The 25,112-nt window shown below is 39.3% G+C and overlaps 1 protein-coding gene across 3 annotated transcripts in view; it reads right to left on the minus strand.

Annotated features, from left to right (window-relative positions):
• FUT8 (fucosyltransferase 8) overlaps positions 1-25,112 on the minus strand; it is a 243,809-nt gene that overhangs the window by 170,846 nt on the left and 47,851 nt on the right. For all 3 annotated transcript variants that reach the window (XM_080684231.1, XM_080684230.1, XM_080684232.1), the window contains one exon: positions 10,978-11,067. The gene's annotated coding sequence lies outside the window, so the exon portion shown is untranslated. The remainder of the gene's footprint in view (positions 1-10,977; positions 11,068-25,112) is intronic.

Below are 25,112 nucleotides of genomic sequence, written 5' to 3' on the forward strand. Positions count from 1 at the left end.
AGAGGAAACCCCAGAGAAATTTCCAGACAGGTTTTTATTAAGCTTATGCTCAAGCACAAAGGAGGAAGCACAGAGGAAAGGAAGGTCCTCTCAACTAGCTCCTGGAGCCAGCTCTGTTTGGCTGTTTTTATAAGGGGACAAAGTGGCCTTGAAGGAAAAGATGGGCTTTTTTAAAAAGGTAGGCATTTTGAAAAAGGAAGGCTTGTGGAATTATCCACATCAAGGTAGGAAAAGCAAGCTGTTAGAAGGAAGATATAATTCTGCCTTTTTTCTTTTCTTTTTTTAGCTGGAAGTAGAGGGCTGGTGACATTCTTGCAATCAGTTTATCCACATTTCACCTGTCTTAACTTGGCTTCCTGGCCACACAGTATTATTCCATTGCTGGGTCCAAGTCTCATACTGTCTCAGAATATCTTCCTCCAGCCTTTTCATCCATTCAGACAGTCTCTGTCTTTTTATTGGTGTATTTAGACCACTGACATTTAAAGTAATTATTGATATACTTTGGTAAATATCTACTATATTTGTTATTGTTTTCTATTGGCCTTGTTCTTTGTTGCTATTTTTATCTTCCATACCTTTTCTGTCTTTTTTGGCTTTAATTGGGGATTTATATAATTCCATTTTCTCGCCTTAGCATGTCACTTATACTTCTTTTTCCCTTTAATGGTGGCCCCAAAATTTGCATTATAAATTTATAATTAATCCAAGTCCACTTTCAAATAATACTATGAGACAGGCTACTAAGCCAGGACAAGCAAAATAGGAAAATAGCCCAACAGTTTATAGCCATCTAGTAAATCGCAAAATCCTATCTTCCCTAAACCAGAGACACTTAAGGGAGGATGGTTTACACTACTCACCAACCAGCCAGTAGTTAGCTTAAACCTCCTACTCAGGGAGGTAGCAGAAATCCATTTGCCAACAATACTCTAGGCTCTCCCCTGTTACTTTTTCTATCACTTTGTGCAGCTTTAATAATCCATGGATCGCTCTCGTTGCAGCATGCCCAGGTCTTATATCTCTGCTCTCTTTCTCCTAAGCTCTAAGGGTCCCCAGGAGACTTGCAACCAGTATAGCAGTGGCAGCTCGATCCAGTCTTACCCCACGACCCTGTCCCTAAAGGTCCCCTTTTCTCTGACTTCTTAGTGAAAAGCAGCCCTGCCTAGGCTCATTTCCCCACCTAGTCCTTCCCTGTTTCTTCTTCTATCCTAAGCCCTTCCTTGTTTCAGTGTTCCTAGCCTTAATAATGTCCTCTTAAATATCACCTGGACTTGTTTTGTGAAATCTTTCCCGCTCGAAGTCAAGAACCTGTACACTATCAGCCGGCCCTAGGCAGACCTACTCAGGGCCAGATCCCGTTTCAGGTAACATTTCCTGGTACATCAGACAGGACCTCCAGATGGCGACCCAGGAGCATGCCTGTGCTTGCCTTTCCCCTCTTCTACACCCCTCTCTTGGTGCAGACACATTAACATTGCCTTTCCCTCTCCTAAGCTCCAAGGACCCTCCATAACTTTCAACTTTGCAGGTAAAACCTGGTGCCATTTCAAAATCAACATCACTAATGACATCTTTGGTAAGACATCACTGGTAAGAAAACTGTCCCCGCCACCTTGGCTTGAAAGACATCATTGTGTTTTCATCCTCCTTGCATCTTTTCATCGGGCTTGGAATTTTCTCTCTCTCTCTCTCTCTCTCTCTCTCTCTCTCTCTCTCTCTCTCTCTCTCTCTCTGCAGACTGCCACACTGTGTGGCACAGGACGAGCATTTAAGAGCTGTTAGGGCAGTCACCACTTGAAGACTCCCGTGACAGGATAAATCTATCACGGACCGAGGAAGCTTGCACTAGGCACTCTGCTGACTGCAAGACAAGGTCCATGTGCCCAAGAACACTGAAAATCACACCAGGCTCTCCCTAAAGCTCTCCCCGAGGTTCTCCCCATCAAGTTACTAGTTCCAATGGAGAGAGAAAGGTCGTTGCCTTTTGGCTGGAAGGACAATCTTTTCTTCCCTTTTCTTCCTTCTTTTACTAGTATGTCTGGAGATGACGTCAGGCTGACTTTCTTTGAGCTGTTTTTTTTTTAAATCCTCAAGATGGAGCTAAAGGTTAAGGGTTGAGAGAACCCTAGCCCCATGGTCAGCAAACTGCGGCTCGCGAGCCACATGTGGCTCTTTGGCCCCTTGAGTGTGGCTCTTCCACAAAATACCACGGCCTGGGCGAGTCTATTTTGAAGAAGTGGCATTAGAAGAAGTTTAAGTTTAAAAAATTTGGCTCTCAAAAGAAATTTCAATCGTTGTACTGTTGATATTTGGCTCTGTTGACACTAATGACTTTGCCGACCACTGACCTAGACTATAGATAAGGGTTCAGATAACTAAGGAAAGGATAAAAAATTGCTGGCTGGTTTTTTACTTTGGCTTTTCAATTGGAATTGCTTTCTGAGGACCTGAACAAAACCTCTTACTGCATAAATGAGAATCTGTACTCATTTGGCTCTGAAGATAAGGGGCAATTCCTCCCTCCAGCTCAAATCCTGGGTATTTATAGGTGACTAAGAATCTCTGTGAAGGTATCAGAGGGTATACCTCATGACATGCAGGAGCCCCATAGGGAATTCCAACTCAACTGTAATTAAATAATTGACTCATCCCGAGATGCGCAGATAAAGCTTGGTTACCTAGCACTCCGAGCCCTCATGGCTATATTAGACAGTCAGGTAGAGAAACCAAGACGTGTAACAGGGTTTGAAATGACTCAGGAAGTGGCAACCCCTTGGAGCTCAACCCACAAACAGCACACTTTCAACCCGCTACATAATACCCAAAGAAATCTGTTCAGACTCTACAGATCTCAAAATAAAACTAAAATCAACATGGGAAATTGTGCCTCCAAGCCTGGAAACTTCCAGACCCTAGCCCCATTAATACTTCTGCAGATATACAATTAACAGGAAGCCTTTACTTGCAAGTACTTACAGAAATGGGAAGATTTAACTAAAAGTGATATCAACTTAAGATGTCCAAAATGTAGCTCTTTTGATGCCTAAATCAATTTTTGCATGCAAAATTAGAAAATGCCATCTCTAAAATTAAGCTGAATGAATGGGAAGCTTATCTTAATTGCAAAATAGAAGCTTCCAGGAGGAGCAGAGATCAGAAAGCCAGAAAAACTGGTTTCAGGCAGAGGAGAAACAGCTATTATGTATTTTCCTTTCTCTGGAACCCTGATGTGTTTGCAAAGGAATTTAACTTTCAGAGAATATAGTATTCTAACCTATTACAATTAATATGTTTCCCATTCTCCTAATACTTTGGGAGAAGTTGAAATTACCATAAAAGGGGAAGCCAGTAAGGCCCTTGTAGATACTGGGGGCCACTTCATCTCTTCTTAACCACACCCAACTAATTGTCTTCTCCTTAGGAGTAAAGCTTCTGTACAAAGGGAGAGCTAATCAGTTGCCTATTTTAAAATCAGAACCTGTTCCCTTCCACCAAAGGAATGCTATGGAACAATATATATTCTTGCTATGATCCCTTGGTTAAGTTTGTCCCAAAATTTGAATTTTAAGAAACTTTTTTGAAACCAATAAATGGCTTTGAATTATTTCAATGGGCCCATGGAATACCTCAAGGGTTTGTTCTTTCTTCTTGCAAAAGAGAATTTTTAAACTAATGAGGCCTATTTTGATATGCTTGAAATTATATGGGAAGCTTTGCCAAAAAGAATAATAACTATGTTCTATTTGTATACATTTATTTTTATTAAAATAGATGTTCCAGAGATTTCAGCCTGCCCTAGGGAGCAAGTTGCAAAGATTCAGAGACAAGTTCAAAGACAAAACTCGCAGGGGTAGTCAGCTGTCCTGTCAGTGACACTGGGCAAGCCATGAGTGACCATTCCCTGTGGGAATATTGGGCAGTGATATTTGTTTATGAATCGTTTCCAATGCTCAATGCACACCTCTGATGAGCCATGTGCAACATCGTAAAATCTCACATATTTGTTCTTTATACAGTGAAATTGTGTGTTGAATCTAAAAATGTGGGCTTTGTGTTTTTTTATGTCATTTCATAGTAATTATTATTCATCAAGAAATTGTTATCTTGGAATGTTATGTCTTACAGAGAAAAAAAAAAAAGACCCTTTTCTATTGCATTATAATCAAACCTATAACCATGTCATTTTAAGTTTTGCCATTTACGAACAGTCATTATTTTATTCTGATGCATTTGCAAATATGTTACATCCTTAGAAAGATCCATGAAAAGGACTCTGACTTACTCTAAAAGAACAGGTTTCTAAGCAGATCATATCTTCAAAGTAGACAAATATTTATAAAACTCTAAGAAATAACTGGAATCAAGAAATTACTGCAAATAATTAGAATAAACATAAATTGATTATGAGATTGAATGAACTGAGAATAATTAATATTTTTATGACTTTGTTCAAAACGTTGCTTATTTTTAAACCTTTTTTTTTCTAAATAAGGAAGCTTATTTTTTTCCCTAGAGCAATTATACCCTCATAAGCAATATTGAGGCATTTATATTTTTCTCCCTACCTAATTCTTCCAGAATTAGGCAACTCTTAATGTTTTATTATTTTCATAGCAATATGTTTGTTTGCATGAATACAATAAGAATTTGTTTTCTTCATAATAGGACACATAAAACCAATTTCCAATTGTGGTTTTATTAACCAAGACTTGACTGGAATGTCATCCCTGACTGAGAGAGGGTGCAGACCGGGCTGAGGGACCACTTCCCCCACTCCAGTGCACGAATTTCGTGCACCAGGCCTCTAGTCTTTATTTTAGGGTGAAAATTGTATTTCAATACAATCTATAATACATAGTTGCAGATATAAGACTCTAGTTAAAGTTTTATTTTTCACCTATAAACTGAACTTGACCCTGAATTTTTCTGGTTCCCTTAAAAATATGGCTACAACTCTCCAAACTAATGTTGCATTTTTTCCCCATCCTTTAACTTGGAATTATTGAGAACTACTAATGCAGTATCAACCATATAGAACTGAACTGAGCACCTGATGACATCACCAGAGATGTTTTAACTACATATAAAGATGATCTATCAGCCCAGCTGGTATGGATCTGTGGTTGAGCATCAACCTATGAACCAGTAGGCCAGGGTTCGATTCCCAGTGAGGGCACATGCCCAGGTTGCAGGCTTGATCCCCAATAGGGGGCATGCAGGAGGAAGCCAATTAATGATTCTCATCATTGATGTTTCAATCTCTTTCTCCCTCTCCTTTCCTCTCTGAAATCAATCAAAGTATGAAGAAAAAAAAATGATCTATCAGATTGTCACTGCTTGATTTCATTCCAGCAAAAGAAACTTTAACCCTTCTCGACTGACAGTCTTATAGACTCAGAAACTGGTTTATAATTTGCTGTGATCATTAACCTTTATATTTTTCTTTTGTTTTCAATACTCCTTATTAAATACCTGATTGCTTATTTACACAATGTAGATCTCACTTTGGAAGCCCATCTGCATCACCACTTCCTGAAGTAAGACTCAACAATTTAACTGAACTGACTTATTTTCAGGACTAAATGAATGAGTCAATGAAATATGAAGCAATCTACCAACTTCGCCTCTGGAACAATACAGTAATTCTATATAAGAGGATGATGCTTTGGGAATTCCAGCCTAGCCCTACTTTGGAAGAATCAGCTAACAGCCTCCGAGTTCCCGTCTCAAATCCCATTCCCTCATCTTCTTTAGATCAGGCAGGAGGAGACTTCCATAGTCTCTACAGACAAGGTCCATAGCCCTTGTCAGCAGGAAGCAGTTACTGAAGACAGATGGTCCTCCTTCATCAACCCTAAAAGATTTCAGGGATGGACACATAGTTAAGCAGCCAAGCAGTTTACAGTCATCTAATAAACTGCAAAACCCTTTTGCTCCTCTATAGAAAAGGTAGATTTCCCCCCTCTAGCTTCTTTCAAAATCATCTGTATGTTTGATTTTCTGCAGTTTGAATGTGATATGCCCACTTGAAGTTTTTTGGGTACATATCCTCCTTGGTATTCTCTGAATTTCTTGGATCTGTGGTTTGAAATCTGACATTAATTTGGGGAAATTCTCAGTCATTATTACATCAAATAACTCTTTTGTTCCCTTTTCTCTTTCTTCTCCTGGTATTCTTGCTATGCATATGTTACACTTTCTGTAGTTGTCCTACAGTCCTTGGATATTTTTTTACTGTTTGTTTGTTTGTTTTTCCTCAGTCTTCTTTCTCATTGCTTTTCAGTTTGGGAAGTTTCTATTGATATATCTTCAAGCACAGATATATTCTTTCCTCAGCTGTGTCCTGTCTACTAAGGAGACCATAAAAGACATTCTTTATTTCTGTTACAGTGTTTTTAATATCTAGCATTTCTTCTTGATTTTTTCTTGGCATTTCCATCTCTCTAACTTACATTATCTACCTGTTCTTCCATGTTTTCTATTTCTTCCGTTAGAGCCATTGGCATATTAATCACAGTTGTTTTAAATTCCTGGTTTAATAATTCCAATATCCCTGCCACATCTGAGTCTGATTCTGATGCTTGTTCTGTCTCTTTAAAAACTGTTCTTTTGCTAAATGCTTTGTAATATTTTTTGTTGTTATTGGAAGCCAGATATAATGCACTTAGTAAAACAGACTGAAGCAAATAGGTATTTAGAAATGAAGGGAGAAGTTTCTAAGTCCTATAAGTAGGTCTCAGTCTTTTAGTGAGCCTGTGCTCCCAGGCTGTGAACTTAAGTTCTGTACAGTCTCCCATCCACTCCTATCCCCCCACAATTAAGAGGAACAAGATGGCTAGAACGGGCTAGAGTTTAGTGCTTCTCTTTCTTCAGGTCAGTTAGGCTCTGAAAAAACCCTAATAGGTTAAGCCTGGTAAAATACTTTCTCCTGATGGTAGACCTTATTAAGAAAAAGAGAATGCCTTGGCATATTTCCAAATGGTTACTTTTGCTTCCCTCTACAGAAAGCACTAGAGTGTTTTTCTCTGATACTCAACTGTGAAGACCTGGAGGTAGAACCATGAAAGTGTGGCAGTCCCCTATTACTGGGTCCCCCTAGAGTTTTTAACCAATTACAGTTTAGGTTTTCCTACCCAGTACTGGTTTCCGTAGAGGTTTCCTCTCCTGGGTTTCTGCTGGGGTAAGTTGTCATTCTCTGTATTCTCCTATCTCTCCAATTTGAGGGGCAGCGGTTTGCCTTTTGACCTCACTTCTCCAAGAAGACAAAAAGGGGCCACATGCTAACCCAAGCATGTCAAACTCATGGCCCGTGGGCCACATGCGGCCCACAATGAATATTTTTGCAGTCCAGCCAATATAACAGTATGTAGGAAATGTTTTAATAAAAAATTTGTAACTTAATTTTTACAATATCCTGTTATATGTAATTATTAATAAAGAACTACAACATTTGCTAATGACTGATTCCTATAATTGCGTTGCATTCATTACCCTTACGTGCTTTACGCCTTACATGCAGGCGCACCATTTCTCTCCACTAATACTAGCAGCAAATATTTTAGCAGCTGATTGCCACATCATTAGTCTTGGACTGACTTGTTTGGTGTGCACAACAGGAAATATTTCGCTTTTGGAGAACAAGAAAAATAGGTTTATTTGCATTATACTTATTCATTTGTGCAGTTATTCAGTGTCTGGTAAGTTAATGTTCAAGAAAAAATATTAATTTTTATTAAAATGTTCTATTATTTTATGTTAACAATTACTCATTTATTTCAGCCCTTTGTATTGAGCATGTTTCTATAGAAATAAACCTACGTTTCTATGAAAATTGAAGCTTTTGTTTCTATGTGGCCCACATAAACTTAAACCTTCTTTATTTGGCCCATGTTAGTTAGCCTTTGAGTTTGACATGCTTGTGCTAACCTGACTAACTCAAGGAAGGTCTACTGGAGACCTAAAGTAACTACAAAGGATGATCTGACATTAAAACCTTTTAATTACAAAGTTTATAGTGGGTAGTCATGTCCCAGGCCAGTATCTTCCCTGACAAAGATCAACTTCGGACTACACTGAGCCTTTTTGCATCTATGATAACATGCCTGTGGAATGTCAGGGTAACTTGTAATTTTCCTTTTTCTGGGCCCCTCAGGACACAATAAATGGCGCCAAGGCGCAGACCAAGGCCACAAATTCCCTCATTGTTATTGTTATGGTGTTAAATGTTGACTGTTAACTATCCTATGCCCACCTATGTAAAAGAAGCATGTGTCTATCATTTTACTTTTTATCCAATCCCAGAGGTTCCCCTCCCCACTCCCAACTTTGCTTTCTCCCACCTTCCTAATCTATCGCCAATGGATTTCATGTAACCCACTTATATCTCCACCCTTGATAGTAACTTATAAAAACAGATGAAAAACCATCATTCTCCAGAGCATTATCCCAATATGTTGAGATTCTGTTTCCTGGCAATTGTCGACAGTTTGGCTCAAATAAACTCACAAAAATTCTTTACAGGTTTGAATGTTTTCTTACACTAACATATGACACACCTATGAAGATTTGTTGAGTTTTCAGTTTGTTCAGTTTCCTATTTGTTGTTAGAACAGAGTGATAACTTCTAAAAGCTCTTTGCATGCTGAACCAAAAACCACACACACACACACACACACACACACACACACACACACACAAATCTCCATTTTCAATCTTTACCTTCACATTTACTGATAAAGTGATAACACTCTTATGAGATAAAAGAAGGGAAAAATGCAAATCTCTATTTGTCTCAATGGCACACAAATTGCCTAAAATATGATTAATCATAGTGTTTACCTTTATATAAAGCTAAAATGCAAATTATTAAGCAATACACTTCATTCTTTCTTTCTGAATCAATTAAAACATATGGACAATCAAATTTTGTAGAAATCATTATTATAAACTAAAATATTTCCTAAATAAACACCTAAATATTGTTTCCCTTAAGGACTTTAAAAAAATTTATCAGTATGTACTGCAATTCACTGATTACCCTTACTGTTCAATTAATTTGCAGAAAAATAAAGCCTGTTTCTTAAGTCCTAAAATCCTATATAATAAAAGGCTAATATGCAAATCGACCGAACATCGAACGACCGGTCATTATGATGCGCACTGACCACCAGGGGGCAGATGCTCAATGCAGGAGCTGCCCCTGGTGATAAGTGCGCTCCCACAGGAGGAGCGCCGCTCAGCCAGAAGCTGGGCTCACAGCTGGCAAGCGCAGCAGCGGTGGTGGGAGCCTATCCCACCTCTGTGGCAGTCGGACATCCCTCTGAGGGCTCCCAGACTGTGAGAGGGCGCAGGCCAGGCTGAGGAACCTCCCACCCCCGAGTGCAAGAATTTTGTGCACCGGGCCTCTAGTAGCATTATAATCCCTTTTAAACAATTTAAATTTTAAGATTCTTCCTCTGGAGGAAAATCAGTAGAAAGAGAAAATCTGTAATTTGGCATGTGGGTGCCAAATTTCCAACATTTGCTATCATTGTGGAATAAACCTATGTCAAATTTAATATTCTTACGAAATCTTCATCCACTGTAGAGTGCTATCTGTTCTTATAGCAAAAAATACAGCTAAAATATTTTTGCAATATCACACTGTAAAACAGATGATTACTTTTTAATAATGTTTTTATTTTAATCCTACCAGAAGATATGTTTATTGATTTCAGAGAGAGAGGAAGAGAGAGAGAGAGAGAAACATTGATCAGTGCCTCCCAAACACGCCACAAATGGGATCAAACCTGCAACCTAGGTATGTGACCAGAAATTGAACCCCCAATCTTTTTGGTGCATGGGATGGCACTCCAACCAATTGAGCCACCAGCCAAGGCCAACTCATTGCTTTTTATGTTACTGACTTAAATTTTATTCAACTGAGTTTTAACTTACTTAACCAAAAACATGCTGGTTAAATAAGATGAACACATCTAATTCACCTTAAGGAATTTAAAGAATGTTGCAAAATATGCCTTCAAACATTACAAGAATTTGAAAATGGCCAAACCCAAAGGAACTAATATTAGCATTAATTCACTTTACACATTTGCAAATTTTATTTTATTATTTCCACATCTATAATGCATTAGGTACAACAGACATTTCTGAGCCCTTTATCCAGTGAACAGATAATAAACCGTTACAAAATTAGGAGCTAGGGTAACATCCTAAGGAATTATTAATAATCTTGCTCTACAGACTTGGACAATTTTCCCTACAAAGATAATGAGGAATTAGAGTGAGATACCTGGGAGATGATTTGGGAATGGTCACAAAAAGAAATGGGAAAAGAAACCACAGTAACAAGTGAAAGATTATATTAAAGCTCTTAGAAAAAAAAGATTAATCTGCCCAAAAAACAGATGGCAAATAATAAGGAAGATGGATGCTTGTGATAGAAAAGAATGCTCTAAAAGAAAAGTTCTACTCTTAATCTGCTAAATATAAAATATATTCCTAAAACCCCAAAACAAAGTCAATATCTAAGTAAACCTGGGACTTAGTATTTGGCATAGTTTATAGCTAAAGTAATAACCAACAAAATGAATCCAATTATGTCAGTTCACAAGAGATAAAGAAAAAACATCAAAAGCAAAAAACAAAAAAGACTTACTTAATCATGTCGGTGGTTACATATGCAAAAACAAACTATTCAGGTGAAAATGGCTATGTAAAAGAGACAAGGGAGCCTAGCAAATAGAGCACAGAATGTAGTCCTGCTCCAAAAAAAGTCATAATGTTTAGAAAGTCAGTGTACCATTTCCAGAGCTGAAATAATGTAGTCTCAGTTGAATCTTTTGAGAAAGTGATAGAGCATTAATAAATAATACAGTGTTTTCTAAAGAGAAAAGGGATTTCTAACTTTTAAAAAGAGAACATTTTGATTTATTAACAAAGTTATTTCAATATTAACTGTCAAAAATGGCTTACCTTTCTTCTAGAACATAAGAAGCTGACAAAACCACATGATATTTCCAAAGAAAGATATTATTGCTTGATCTGGGTCACTGAAATAATCAACTGTTCAAAATGAGACAAAAGAAAAGGGTAATATTAATTATCTATACTTATGTATTTTCTTTGTTATTAACATGAAACATCTATACCAATAAAAGGGTAATATGCTAATTAGACCGGGAGACCTTCCAGATGTCCTTTCAGACAAAGCCATGGTGGCAGGGCCGAGGCAGAGGCAGTTAGGGGCTTAGGCTAGGAGGGGAGGGCAGTTAGGAGAGAGCAGGCCGGCAGTAGGGGGCAGTTGGGGATGATCAAGCTGGCAGGGGGGGGCAGTTGGGGGCAAGAAGGCCAGCAGGGGGGCGGGCGCAGTTGGGGGCGAGCAGGCTGGCAGACAGAGTGGTTAGGGGTGATCAGGCAGGCAAGCAGGTGAGCGGTTAGGAACTAGCAGTCCCAGATTGCGAGAGGGATATCTGACTGCCAGTTTAGGCCCAGCAGTCAGGCATCCCCCGAGGGGTCCCAGATTGGAGAGGGTGCAGCTAGGCTGAGGGACACGCCCTCCCCCCCCCATGCACAAATTTCATGCACCAGGCCACTAGTCTATAAATAAAAGCCTAAGCAACCGTTACAGCAGAATGACTGGAACTACCGGTCACTATGATGCACACTGACCACCAGGGGCAGACACTCAACGCAGAAACTGCCCCCTGGTGTTCAGTGCTCTCCCACAGGGGGAGTGGCCGCTCAGCCAGCAGCCGGGCTCACAGCTGGCAAGTGCAGCAGAGGTGGTGGGAGCCTCTCCTCCATCCGCGGCAATGCTAAGGAGCAGTGAGCCAAGCAGTAAGGAGCCTGCTGCTAAGAAGCAGTGAGCTGAGCAGTAAGGAGCAAGCAGGTGGGCAGTAAGGAGCAAGGGATCCCGGATTGCAAGAGGGATGTCCCCCGAGGGGTCCCAGACTGCGAGAGGGTGCAGGCTGGGCTGAGGGACATCCCCCCTCCTATGCACAAATTTTGTGCACCGGGCCTCTAGTACTATGTATCTCTTATAAAACCTGATAAGGCCATTCAAATGAGATACTTGTCCCCAGGTTTGAACTCTCCAGGGATAACTCCTTTGAAACAAAGACAGGACAAATAATTAACTCTATTTAAACAATTCTTGATCACTCAATATCAATAGGTTATTTTTAATTTTAAAAGTTTTCTTTAATATTTACCATTATTACCCCACTTACATTTTTTCCCTAAATAGGAATATGAATCAGGTAATACAAAAAGACCCCACTGTACATTTTTTTTAAAAAAGGGTGGAGACAGGGTCCAGGACAGGAATATCCCAAACAGCTTCAAGGACAAAAAGCATGTTCCAACACCATATCATATTTACAGTTCCTCATCTAGAATTCAACTAACATATAACTGCAGCAATCAGCCAAGCTTAGCAAATTAAAATAACAGTAATTTTGACAGATTACCTTCTATAAATATTCAAATATGGACATTTATGTGCATGCAAGGGTCTCTGTATGCCAATCAAAATGCTTTGTTTAGGATCCTAAAATTGAGCTTTCTTTTTCACCCTTCTTTTTTGTAGGAGTCCCCCGAATCCTTAACTTTCATGTTAACTCTTTCACCTCAGCTGACAAAGAGACCAATATTGCTCTATTTATAGCCTGAATTATTATCCGTTGCCTGGATTAAAATTTTAAGGATAACAGTCATATAAAGCATCAATAGACAAAAAGAAAAGTGCCTAGAACCTTTGAAAATCTATCTGTAAACACAAAAGGAAAGGCCCAGTAGTGGTGGAGGGAGGGGGCAGAAACAGGATCTTAAGGGATGGCAACTGAAAAAGAGATTAACTTTTTATTCATGGAATCAGATATGCCTTGGTATAGTAAAATCCAAATGCAAAGAAAAATTAACAACTTCATAAATTTGAGCTACATTCAAAGTTCCATTAAGATAGATTACCATTTATTTTTGGCTCAAGACAAGATGCTATATTTTGAAAACAAGTTTAAGTATATGAAAGTGTCAAAGAAGGGAAATAACAATTACAGTTTTATCTTCATGGGTTTAAACTTCATGGGTCTATTTATATGCATAATTTATTCAATAAATACTATAAATGTATATTCTCTTCCTTACGATTTTAATAACATTTTCTTTTCTCAAGATTACTTTATTGTAAGAATAAAATATATAATACATATAACGTATAAAATATGTGTCAATTAACTGGTTATGCTGTCAATAAGGCTTCCAGTCAACAGTAGCTAAAGTTTTGGGGAGTAAAAAGTTATAAGCAGATTTCTGACTGCACGGAGGGTTAGGTACTCCAAACACCCACACTGTTCAAAGGTCAACTGTAGAATGAAATTCAAACCAAATGCAATTTTTGAAATCCACAGATAGCCCTTTTAATCAAGACAAGATATCTGATGCATGGATTTGCTCATTGTCCTTCTATCCTATCTCCTATTAGTCAGTTTCCCTTAAACATATACATAATTACTGACACTCTGTATCTAAGACAGTATCATAATTATGTAAGAAAAGTCAACTTATTCAGAGGCATATGCTGGACTATTCCCACCTGGAAAGAAACAACTATAAACACCTCCACTGAGATTTATCAAAATATTTATAGAAGGTTAGGCAGACTTACAAGAAACTCTTACTTTATGATCACTCACCAATCAACCACTCAAACCCAGGTCCAACAGTGATTCCAAGCCAGACCAGTGGTTCTCAAAGCAGGAAAGGGAGAAGAAAAATCTGGTCTAGAGACCAATAACTTCAGACTTCCCTGAGAGCTTGTTAGAAATGCAGAATCTCTGGCCTTATCCAGAGACATATTTAATCAGAATCTGCATTTTAACAAGATCCCCAAATAACTCATATACATATTAAAATTTGAGAAGCTCTTTAGGAAGAAGAATATTAGAATGAGAGAGAAGGCATAATATTCTGTTCAAAGAATAGTTCCCACTGCAGGCCCATGTTTGGCCAATAAGCAACCAATCTTTAACCTCTGATTTATAGCATCATTATTCCTGCCACAATTCTTTCTTTGTTTTTTTTTAAATAAAGTTTCTTGAAACACAGAAACTTCTCGAGACCCACAGAAATGAGTATCTAATGATTAAATCTCAGTTCCTAAGAAATGCTGACAGAGTTGCCTTAGAGCAAGTGGTTCTGTCTCATGCTCCCAGATCACAATAACTAAACAAGTTAATTTTAAAATAATAATAATTCCTCTCATTCCAATGCTAGACACTAAGAGCACGTGGGGTCCCAGTGGCTGAGAAAGAGACCAAAAATAAACAAAAGCCTATACCATCTTGTAAGCAGAGAGAAGAAGGCTGTATGTGCTGGTTATTCGACTACTGTCTCTCAGCTCCAAATTCACCCATAATACTCAGCTCAGTAATGCCAAAATTAGAAGTCTAGAAACCCATTTTTCTCTTTTGCCAACTAGCCTTCTCATACTACCAATAAGGGTACTAGAAAGAGAAACTTGCTTTTCCCATTCAGTATAGCTACAGCACAGGCCCTCAATCCCAGTGACAGCTGTTGGTGACAGCCACCACGGTCATAGGCCCTCAATCCCAGTGACAGCTGTTGGTGACAGCCACCACTGTTTTCTGACACTCACAGAAGTATCAGCAACATCCAGGCAGTAACCTCCTCGAGAGGTTTTGAGCTCCAAATCCACTCCAAGCTCTTCTTTGATCCCCCAGCCCTACAGGTGGTTGCTGCTTTCTATAATTGTTGTCTGTGTTACTCCAGTGTTCCTCTTTTGCTTTTTCAACCCTCCAACACCTATGAAACCCATTGCCTATCCTAAATTTTGTTAGTGTACCTAGTGTGGATTGTTTCCCTATCCAGAGTCTTACGGATACATCATGGCTAGATGGAATAAAATTCAGCATGAACTTGATCCCTCTGGAAAACTGTTTTTCCAAAACATGACGGTCCATGAAAAAAAATATTTACTGCGACTCCCCCAAAACAGGTGCAAGATGGGAAAACAGATGCAAGAAGTAGAGTTGGGAAAGAAGGAAGAGGGAACACAATCTAAGAAAGTAATACAGGCAGTCCTCCGGTTACAGTTCGACGTGCGTCATTTCGTGGTTACCTCACCATCTCCCATTTATTTATTAAAAAAAAAAAAGTTCTGTCATTTCAACAAATGTACATATGTGCTTTATGTTTTTTATTATTTACTTACCACAAGATCAGGAATTTTTATCTTTCTTTTAAATTTTTTTTACAGTTTCACTTCATTACTGCTGTGTATGTGCTCCAAGTGAGTGACGTAGGTGCTTATGTAGGTGGATTCCAACTTACGGCGAAAATCGCGTTATGTCGCGCGCCATAGGGACAGATCTCCAATGTAACCCGAGGACCTACTGTATATTGAAACAAATACCATAGTAGAAAACATATTTTAGCCCCCAAAACATAAAGAAAGGGCAAATAAAAAGTCAAACAAATGTTTCCCCCTTAAGTAATACATATCAGAGTTTGAAAAGTAGAAGGAACTTTATTCTTCTGCCTCTGCCATTGTTCAGTTTTGTTAAAGCAGTTTTATATTGAGTTTGAATTACTTTCAGGACAGTATTGAGAAATTAGGGAGAATTCAAAGATCTCAAAAATGATGAAAGCAATAGGAAACAGAATCTATGAAGAAAGGTTCAAGGAGTCATACTTTTTAGTCCAGTCTAGTGAAAAGAAAACTTCAAGGCAACAAAATAACTGCCAACCAGTTTAAGAGTTCTGACCAGCTCAGCTTCATCATTCCTACAAGCATTTAAAATGATAGAAGGTAAAGTAAATAAATATAAAATGGAGCTTCTTAGCTTACTGACTCTCCTTTAAAGCTCTCCTTCAAAGCAGAGTTCTTCATGCTGTTTACACATAAGAAAGACCTAGAATATTTTTTATAAAAATAACGATGATGATGATGGTGATGGCCAGAACATTAATGCCAGAGATCTGATTTAACTGGTCTCAGATAGAGCATAGGCATAATTTAAAAACAAAAACAAAAAATATCTAAGTGTTATAATGTACTGAAAGAAGGGTTGATAACCACTTGATGGAATATTCCATAACTTTACTACTCAAGGTATGGTAAGGACTAGCTATATCCAGATTTTCTGGAAAGCTTGTTAGAAGGCAGCATCTCAAGCCTATTCCAAAACCTCTGCGTAAGAATGTACATGTTAATAAGATCGCAAAGTAATCTGTATGCACATTAAAATTTAAAAATACTGTTCTATTACAATTTGAAAAAGCTGTATCTGTGTGTATGAGAGAGAGGAGTACAAACTCCAGCCTAAAAATAACTTGCTAAATAGAAATTTTTCTGAAGTTATAATTATTAAATTTTTATACTTTTAGAGTCTGAATATACTATTTTAGTGAATAAACCAATATTTAATAACTAGAGGCCTGGTGCACAAAATTCGTGCACGGGGGGGGGGGAGGGGGGAGGTGTCCCTCAGCCCAGCCTGCACCTCCTCCAATCTGGGATCCCTCTCACAATCCAGGACTGCTGGCTCCCAACTGCTCACCTGCCTGCCTTCTTGATTGCCCCTAACCACTTCTGCCTGCCAGCCTGATCACCCCCTAACCACTCCCCTGCCAGCCTGAATGATGCCTAACTGCTCCCCTACCAGCCTGTTTGCCCCTAAATGCCCTCCCCTGCAGGCCTGGTCACCCCTAACTGCCCTCCCCTGCAGGCCTGGTCCCCACTAACTGCCCTCCCCTGCAGGCTTGGTACACCCCAACTGCTCTCTCCTGCAGGCCTGGGTCCCCCCCAACTGCCCTTCCCTGCAGACCCAGTCACCCCCAACTTCCCTCTTCTGCCAGCCGGGTCACCCCTAACTGCCCTCCCTTGCAGGCTTGATCGCCCCCAACTGCCCTCCCTTGCAGGCCTGGTTCCTCCCAACTGCCCTCCCCTGCTGGCCATCTTGTGGTGGCCATCTTGTGTCCACATGGGAGCAGGATCTTTGACCACATGGGGGCAGCCATCTTGTGTGTTAGAGTGATAGTCAATCTGCATATTACTCTTTTATTAGATAGAATAGAGGCCTGGTGCACGGGTGGGGGCCAGCTGGTTTGCCCTGAAGGGTGTCCCGGATCAGGGTGGGGGTTGTGTTGGGGTGTGAGGTGGCCTTGGCGATGGGCCTGTGGTGGTTTGCAGGCCGGCCATACACCCCCAGTGACCCAAGCAGAAGTCTTGGGATCTGGGATTTATTTATCTTCTACAATTGAAACTTTGTAGCCTGAAGTGGAGCCAAGCCTTCTGCTCCCTCCATGGCAGCAGCCATTTCTCTGGGGATTTATGTATCTTCTATAATTGAAACTTTGTAGCCTTAAGCGGAGGCCAAAGCAGGCCAGGGCTGCAGAAGCTTGGCTTCCTCCATCGCCGCGGGCAACCTTAGCCTCCTGCTCTCTCCAGCTCTGTGGCTGCCGCCATTTCTGTTGGGATTTATTTATCTTCTATAATTGAAACTTTGTAGCATTGAGTGGAAGCCTGGGCCAGCAAGGGCAGGCGGAAAGCTTGGCTTCCTCCATTGCCAGGGAAAACCAAGCCTCCCTCCTGCTCTCTGTGGCTGCAGCCATCTTGGTTGGGTTTATTTGCATATTCCCTCCTGATTGGCTGGTGGGCGTGGCTGGTGGGTGTAGCGGAGGTATGGTCAATTTGCATATTACTCTTTTATTAGATAGGATAACTATTATTTATTCAGTATGTAGTATTTGTAAGCATTGTTCTCTACAAAATGATTTAAACCTCAACACATGTCTGTAAAGTACATAATTTTATAATCCCTGTTTTACAGATAAGGAAACTGAGGCAAGAATTATATTAAAATAATAATTTGCTCTAGATCACATAACTATTAAGTGGCAAAGTTGAGAAATGAACCCACTTAGTCTTGTTTAAGAGCTTATACTCTTAGTTGGGTGGATGTGAACAAAGAGATGTAGGGGGGAATGGGGACATTTGAAATAGTGTCAACAATAAAAATAAAGTTAAAAAAAATAGTGTATACTCTTAATCACAAAATAATACTATCAATACCATCCCAAAACATTCTGCAATCATTCAGGAAGAAAGTATAATTACCGGTAATAAAAATGCTATAGGAGTAAAGAAAAAAAATCAGTGTGTTTTCTTTTGGTTAAAAATAAAAACCAACAGAGTTCTAAAAGTGATATAATTACATCAACACTGTTATGAATCTGTGGCCCACACTTAAAACAGAGAGGGACATGATCAAGAAGATAGTAACCCAGAAGGTTACTTATAACACGAACATTGTCAATATTTTGGGGTATGTGACGAACATACCAATAATGTTACATGAGACTACCCTATGGAAAAAACAATTTTAGTAATAACCACTCTGTTATCTACATTTGAAAATAATTGAAATGTCATGTTAGGAGATAGTCTTCTCAATGCCTCCCCTCCTTAATTCACCCCTACAGTAAATGCTCATACTGCAACCCTCACCCCCACAGAAAATTAAAGTACATAAGGCTATGATTATTTTTCACAATAAAACAGGCATGATGTAAATTTAGTCTGGTTTTTCTCCTCTTCTGTATCCCACTGCTCCTAACTTTGAAAAAAGTTCAATCTGCTTCTGTCATTATTGAAACAAAATTTCCAGTCCCAGTTAAGACCCAAATGTTACTTCTGAAAATCATGGAAACAACTTTGTTTTTTAAATGATTTAAGAGAGAGAAATGGAGAGAGAGAAACATTGATGTGAGAGAGAAACATAGATCGGTTGCCTCCCACATGCGCCCCAACCTGGGATTGCACCTGCCACCTTTTGGGGTACTGAACGAATCCAATCTACTGAGTCACACCAGCCAGAGCTTGAAGACACCTTTTAAAGGAGAAGTCAGACAGAGGCTGTCAGTAAAAGACCTACTAGAAAGTTTTAATAATTCATGTGAATTCTAAATAGCACAATAGAATAGCCAAAGTTCCCAGAGATAAATAATATTATTATACTGGCAAATGGAATCAGTTTAAAATATGCAAAAGTATATCCTATGAGTATTCAAAGCAGAGCAACAATTTCTAAGATGTTTTAGCTTCATTCAGTCCAAGTTTGCTCCTTTAAAAAGTGTATAATACCCTTTCATTAACAATGACAAAACCCTGATGACCTAATTTCTGAGAATGAAAAGAACTACAGATATTAAAAATAGAGTGTCTTAACCCATAAGAGTTATTAAAGTGGATACTGGAGACAAAAAGATTTGGGGGCTAAAAATACCAATGCAAAGACTCACTAAAGCCCAGCCAGTATGGCTCAAGTGGTTGAGCATGGATCTATGAACCAGGAGGTCATGGTTCGATTCCCGGTCAGGGCACATGCCCAGGTTGCAGGCTCAATCCCTAGTGTGGGGCATGCAGGAGGCAGCCGATCAATGATTCTCTCTCATCATTGACGTTTATATCTCTCCCTCTCCCTTCCTCTCTGAAATCAATAAAAATACACTTTTTTAAAAAAGACTCACTAAAATGTAAGTCTCCTGAACATCTAGTTTAAAATTATGATTTGAAGCAATTAATTGGTCACTTTGGATGAGGTTTTATGTGAATACTTTAAGAAAGCTGAGGTCCATATGAAGAAGTACTACAGAGATATAACTTGATTTCCTAAAAAGTGGAGTCAGACCTTCCAGGAAGCAAACATAGACAAAACCCAAAAGAAAAGTGTTCTTAGGAGGCAAAGCAACTGTCAAAAAAAAACACAGAAGCTGAGCATTTCTGATATGACTCTTTCATTAACTAGTATGACTAACAAAATGACTCACACCAAAATTTCTTATAAATTTCCATCAGGTTTTAATTATCCATATTAGTTATGTAATATGTAAATTATTTGTACTTATCTTTTTCTTATAGTTAGGACCTAAAAACCACTCTCTTCGCCTCTCACCTAGCTTCCTAATGGTATGTCCTCAATCTGCCCTCCTTTCCTATCATATTAAAAAAAGACATTATTTGAATAATAAAGTATTATATATTTATAAAAATAAATATATACCTCAAGTGATATTTACTAAATACTGGTCGAATGCATAAATACCACCACCCCTAATCCCACCATAAGATAGAAACATCATTCATTATATATATCATGTGTAAAAATTTAAATGGAAAATATTTACCACCTCCATCACCAATAAAATAGAAAGCTTTATTATATCAAAGAAAAATAAATATTTAAAAATCACTACAATCATTTCTTCAGCATAAGAAAGAATAAATTAAAAAGATGATTCATCCCCAGCTGGTCTTGCTCAGTTGTTAAATGTCAACCCATGAACCAGGTGGTCACAGTTTGATTTTTGGTCAGGGCACATGCCCAGGTTGTTGGCTCAATCCCCAGTAGGGGCAGTGCAGGAAACAACCAATCAATGATTCTCTCTCATCATTGTTTCTGTCTCTCTCTCCCTCTCCCTTCCTCTCTCTGAAATCAATAAAAACATATTAAAAAATTTTGAGAACACTGTAAAATTCTGTTCAGAATCCAAGTTATGTTATTATAGCCCCTAACCAATATTCAGCATAACTAGCATCTGCAAAAGAAATGGTAATTAACTGGAACAGGGAGAATGGCCACAAACCTTGCTCTTAGCCACAATTCTCCATAACCCTTATACCCGACCCTTGACTAATGAACTGAAAACCAGACCTTAGAATAACATCCACATCCCTGGATCACAAAGCTACAGGAAAGGAGAGTGAGGAGAGTACTAACATGAATGTGTATTTAACTTCTGACTTATTATAAAAGAACTTGCTCCAAAAATTAACAGACTTACCAAATTTGTTTTTAGACCAAAGTTAATAGCATTTTCTAATAGGCAATTTCCTACTGGAGTAAAATGTGGGAAAAAAAATTTTTTTAAAGAGATGTAAGGTTTTGCAAATAATTCCAGTGAACTTGTAATGTCAACATTAGCTCAAATTTAGATTGAAAACTATTTTCCCTAAAATTAGTTTTAGCAGATGCCTCAGCCTTGATAAAAATCGCTAACCTGTGTTTGGAATATACCTATATCTATAAAATTCAACACAGAAACAAACTGATAAAAATCACTTAACTGTATAGTAGGAGAACTAAAAGGTTCTGAGAACTTTAACAAAGAGTCACATATAATCATCAAATCTGCAAAAAGTTAAAACACATGGCAATCCAGTTTCGGGCATCCTGAGCTTATCAAAACCTTTACAACTAAATTTGGGTTATTTGGGGTGAGGGAAAGAGATCCGAAAGAGGAGTGAGGCGACTTTAAAAACCACTATTTTGACTAAATCTGCAGCTGTAATTACAGCTGTTCTAAAGCTTTTCTTAGAACTGTCCAAATATATTTTTTTAAATCATAATAACCAACAGTGGCTTTAATAAATTGAAGAACTTGATAGGATGACTTCTTCATAGTTAAAAGCTATTTTTAGCTATATAAGTAATATTCTATTGTTTTTGCTCTGCAACTAATAGATCAGAATTGTCATATAAATGCAAAAAGCATTCTCAGCTTTCTTGGGTTTTGGAGTTTTTAATTTTTTAACACTAAAAATGTACATTTTTAGTAAAATGGAAAATATGCTGCATTTCTTTGCTTTGGCATTTTTGCAGAAGTTCACATCTGTGGACGAAAGAGGCCACTTGCTAACCTCAGAAGCGCAGGGAAGGCCTGCATGGCAGTATTACAAACTCAAAGACCTAAAGTAACCACGAAAGATGGTCTGAAATTTAAAATTTAAAAGCAGTTATGGTGGACAGTCACATCCCAGGTAGGTATCTTCCCTGAACAAGGTCAATCTTTACCTTAACTGAGCCTATTGTCTTTTTGCATCTAAGATAACATACCTGTGGAATGTCAGTGTAACTTCCCTCCCCTTCCCCTCCTCCCCCCCCACCCACCCCCCCCTTCCCCCGCCTCCTGGGACACAACCAAACAGGACAGAGACCATAAATTTCTTCATTGTTATTTTATTCATGTTAATTGTTGACTGTTAATTATCCTGTATCCACCTGAGTAAAAGAAGTATGTCTATCATTTTATTTATTTTTTTAAAAATATATTTTAGTGATTTTTTTACAGAGAGGAAGGTAGAGGAATAGGGAGTTAGAAACATCGATGATAGAGAAACATCGATCAGCTGCCTCCTGCACACCCCCTACTGAAATCGAACCTGGGACCCTTCAGTCTGCAGGCCGACACTGTATCCACTGAGCCAAACCGGTTAGGGCTATCATTTTATTTTTTATCCAATCCCAAAGGTTTCCCCACTTTGCTTTCTCCCACCGCCCTAATCTATCACCAATGGATTTCATGTAACCCACTTACGTCTCCTCTTTTGAATGTAATGTATAAAACAAGGTGAAAAACTGCCATTCTCCAGAGCATTATTTCAATACATTGAGATTCTGCTTCCTGGCAATTGTCAACAGTTTGGCTCAAATAAACCCACAAAAATTTTTTACAGGTTTGAATGTTTTTACGTTAACATTTTATATTGATGTTTCTATCTCCCTCTCCCTTCCTCTCTGAAATCAATAAAAACATCTATTTTTTAAAAGTACCAGCCAGAAAACACAATAAGTGAAATGAAAAAAATCAAGAGGAAGAGTATAACAGCAGACTAAATCAAGCAGAAGAAAAGACAGCAGTAGAATTCATCCAATCAAAGAAAAAAGAATAAAAAAAGTGTGATTATAGATTAAGGGAATTATGGGATATCATCAAGTTCACCAATATACACATAGTGATTCCAGAAAGAGAAGAGAAAGATAAAGAGGCAGAAAGCTTATTCCAAAAACAATAATGCCTGAATGCTTCTCTAACCTGGGGAAAAAAACAGATGTCCAGGAATCCTATAGAGTTTCAAATAAAAGAAATCTAAACCAAAACACATTATAATTAAAATTTCAAAAGTTAAAGACAAGAAGTGAATCTTAAAAGCAGCAAGAAAATACATCTATCCTATATAATAAAAGAGTAATATGCAAATCAACCTAACAGCAAAACAACCAGTCACTATGACACACACTGAACACCAGGGGGCAGATGCTCAACACAGGAGCTTCCCGTGGTGGTCAGTGCGCTCCCACAGCGGGAGCGCTGCTCAGTCAGAAGACAGGCTCATGGCTAGCGAGCACAGCAGCGGTGGCGGGAGCCTCTCCCGCCTCCACAGCAGCGCTAAGGACGTCTGACTGAGCGGGCCTAAGCTGCCAGTCGGACATCTCCCAAGAGCTCCTGGGCTGCTAAAGGGTACAGGCTGGGCTGAGGGAACAGCCCCCCACCAAATGCACGAACGTCGTGCACCAGGCCTCTAGTGTATGTATGTATATGTGTGTATATATATATATCCCTAATATGCAAATAGACCAAACAGCAGAACTACCGAACAACAGGAACAACTGAACAACTGGTCGCTATGACGTGCGCTGACCAACAGGGGTACACAGGGACCATGGCTGGCTTCAGCAGCAGGTGGCAGAGGACGGAACATGGCGGGCATCGGCCATGGTGGGATGGTGGAGAAGGTGAGTGGGAGCGCCAGACCAAGGCGGGGCACCAGTCGCAGTCATCAGGGCGAGCCTCTGGTGGTTACTGAAAATTCCTTGCTCCTGCATGCCACGGTCCCACCAGGTGCTTGCAGCGGCTGGACCCCACTCACACCCGCAGCCAACGCCGGAGTCACTGCTCACACCCGCTCCGCTGCCAGTGCCCAGCGCCAGTCCCAATCGCTTAGCGCTCAGCACCGGTCCCAATTGCTCGGCGCCATCAGCAGGTGCGAGCAGCGGCTGCCAGCTCCAACCGCCCCTGAGGGCTTCTCCACCTCCACCTCCCCCTGCTCCTGAGGGGCAATTGGGGGGGTAGCAGCCTCCACTCGCACCCACAGCTGGCACCGGAGCCACCACTGGCACCCGCTGACAGTGCCCGCCCCACTCACACCCGCTGCTGACACTGGCCCCAATTGCTCCACACCATCAGCAGGTGCGAGCAGGGCCAGCACTGTCAGCGCACAGGAGCAGCAGTGGTGGGAGTGGGGCTGCCAGCAGACAGAGAACGGGGGCTGCGGCAGGAGGAGCCGGGTGGGGGCGCGGAGTATAGGCCGAGACCCACCCCTGTGCCCACCACAGTCTTGCAGCCCACAGTTCCTTTCAAGGTGCACAAATTCATGCACTGGGCCCCTAGTGTTATTATAAAGGGGAAATAAGGTTATCAACAGTTTTAATAAAATCTAAAAAATTTTTGCAGGACAAAGGATACAGAAATGATATATTCAAAGTGCTGAAAGAAACAAAACTGCCAACCAAGAATACATTCTTCTGTCAAAGTTGTCCTTCAAAACAGTGTTGTCCAGGCAAATGAAAATTACAAAATTTCATCAACACTAGACCAGCCTTACAAGAAATGTTAAGACTTCTTCAAGCTTCAACAAAAAAATGTTAATTAGTAACACATTAAAATATAAATCTCACTGGTAAAAATAAATACATAATTATATTCAGATTAATCTAATTTGTAATGGAGTGGGTAAATCACATAAATCTAATATGAAAGCTAAATGACAAAAGTGGTAAAAATAGATGTAAATTATGACATCAAAAATCATAAAATGTTCAGGGACAGAATAAAAATATAGAACTGTAGTATGCATTTGAGCATAACTTGTTATTAACTTAAAATAGACTTATAAATATAAGATGTTTATATACTCCTCATGGTAACCACAAGCAGAAACCTATAATCAATACACAAAAACTGAAGAGAAAGTAATCTAAGCATACCACTACAGAAAAATCATCAAATCACAAAGGAAGGCACAAAGAAGAAAAGAGAAATTGCAAAACAACCAGAAAACAAATATCAAAATGGCCATAGTAAGCCAATAGGTATCAATAATTATATAAGATGTAGGTGTACTAAATTCTCCAATCAAAACAAAGACTGGTTGAGTAGATTAAAAATAAAAATAAAAGCAATGCCCCCTTCAGTTTAAATTTTTTCAGGATTTTTCAGATATGTTTAAATGCTGGTGTGGTAATCAT

The sequence above is a fragment of the Plecotus auritus genome (genome assembly GCF_963455305.1).
Source record: "Plecotus auritus genome assembly, chromosome: 1".
Lineage (NCBI taxonomy): Eukaryota > Metazoa > Chordata > Mammalia > Chiroptera > Vespertilionidae > Plecotus > Plecotus auritus.